Consider the following 2,036-nt stretch of genomic DNA (forward strand, 5'->3'; position numbering starts at 1 on the left):
AGAATAAATGCATTTGGATTATGGTGTTGGAGAAGCATATTAAAATTACCATGGACTGCCACAGAATAACAAATCTGCATTGGAAGAAGTATAGCCAGAATACTCCTTAGACCTAGTATGGTGAGACATCATCTCTCATATTTTGGATATGTTATCAGGAGAGAATAATCCCCAGAGAAGAACATCATGCTGGTAAAGTTGGAGGGTAAAGAAAGACCTTCAAGTAGATGGGTGTACATAGTGACAGCAGCAGTGTGCTCAATTGTAACAATTGTGAGCATGACACCCGACCAGGAAGTGTTTCATTCTGTTGTCCTGGTGTGGCTCACTGTGGGATCAGTACTGGACTTCGAACCACAAGATTGGTGATTCAAATCCACCAGCTGCTCCTTGAAAACCCTATGCAGGGTTGCTAAGAGTTGGACTGACATGATGACACTTAACAACAACAATCTAAAAACTTGGTAAAGTTCTAGTACTCCTTTATCTTCTTTATTTTTTTTCCCCAAAATTATTTTTGCTACTAATTGTATGTTCATTTGCCATACTGTGGTAACTTGAGTGATATTGAAAACTATGCCAACAATATTTCAAATACCAGGAGGGTCATCAATGTTTGACAGGTTTCAGTGGAGCTTCCAGACTCTAACACTAGGAAGATGGATAAAATTGATGAGACGGTCTACTTCTGAGGGATTAGCCATTGAAAACTTTATGAACAGCACTATATGTTGTTGTTATGTTCTGTGGAGTCGGTTCCGACTCATAGTGACCTTGTACAGAGTTTCCGAGGCTGTAATCTTTACGGGAGCAGAAAGCCTCATCTTTCTCCCGCAGAATAGCTGGTAGTTTCGAACTGCTGACCTTGTGGTTCACAGTCCGATTTGTAACCACTACACTACCAGAGCTCCTTTATGAATAGCATTAGAACATCAATAAATCACAGGAAGATGAGCCTGTAAGGTTGAAAGACACTGAAAATGTGTTGGGGAAATCGGTCTCCTAAAAATAGTTGTTCTTGTTAGGTGTCATTGAGTCAGTTAGGACTCAGTGACCCTATGCCCAACAGAATGAAACACTGGTTTATGCCATCCTCACAATTATTGTCATGTCTGAGCCGATTATTGCAGCAACTGTTTCAATCCACCCCTTTGGGGGTCTTCCTCTTTTATGCTGACCGTTTACTTTACCAAGCATGATGTCCTTCTCTCCAGCCACAGGTCCTTCCTGATAACATGTCCAAACTATGTGAGATGAGTCTTGCCAACCTCACTTCTAAGGGACATTTTGGTTCTACTTTTCCTAAGACATAATTTGTTCTTCTGGTCATCCTGGTATTTCACCAGTGCCCCAGTTCAAATGTGTCAATTCATCTCAGGACTTCCTTATTCATTGTCCAACTTTAATATGCTTATGAGGTGATTGAAAATATCATAGCTTCTGTCAGATACACCTTAGTCCTCAAAGTGACATCTTGCAGTTTAACACTTTAAACAGATCTTTTACAGAAGATTTGGTCAATGCCATCTGTCATTTTATTTCTTGACTGCTGCTTCTATGAACCTTGATTGTGGATCTAAAACAAAATCCTTGACAACTTCAACCTTTTCTCCATAAATCATTATATTGTTTATTAGTCATGTTGTGAGGACTTTTGTTTTCTTAACATAGAAAACATATTGTACCCATATGAAATGATATTTTAATCTTCATCTGTAACTATTATATTGCAGGCTGTCAATGAGCCTTCTTGCACTCTTGATGCCATGTTCTTCTTCATATAGTACAACTTCTTGAATTATTTGCTTAGCATACAGATTGAGCAAGTATGCTGAGAGAATGTAATCCTGACACACACCTTTTGATTTTAAAACATGCAGAATTCTTTTGTTCTGTTTGAATGATTGTCTCTCTTGGTCTATGTACATGTTCCACATGAGCATAATTAAGTGTTTTGGAATTCCTGTTCTTCATAATACTAATCATAGTTATGATATACATAATTGAATGCATGTACATAGTTAATAAAACAGAAG

This window comes from Chrysochloris asiatica, unplaced genomic scaffold, assembly GCF_000296735.1.
Source record: "Chrysochloris asiatica unplaced genomic scaffold, ChrAsi1.0 scaffold00147, whole genome shotgun sequence".
Taxonomy (NCBI): domain Eukaryota; kingdom Metazoa; phylum Chordata; class Mammalia; order Afrosoricida; family Chrysochloridae; genus Chrysochloris; species Chrysochloris asiatica.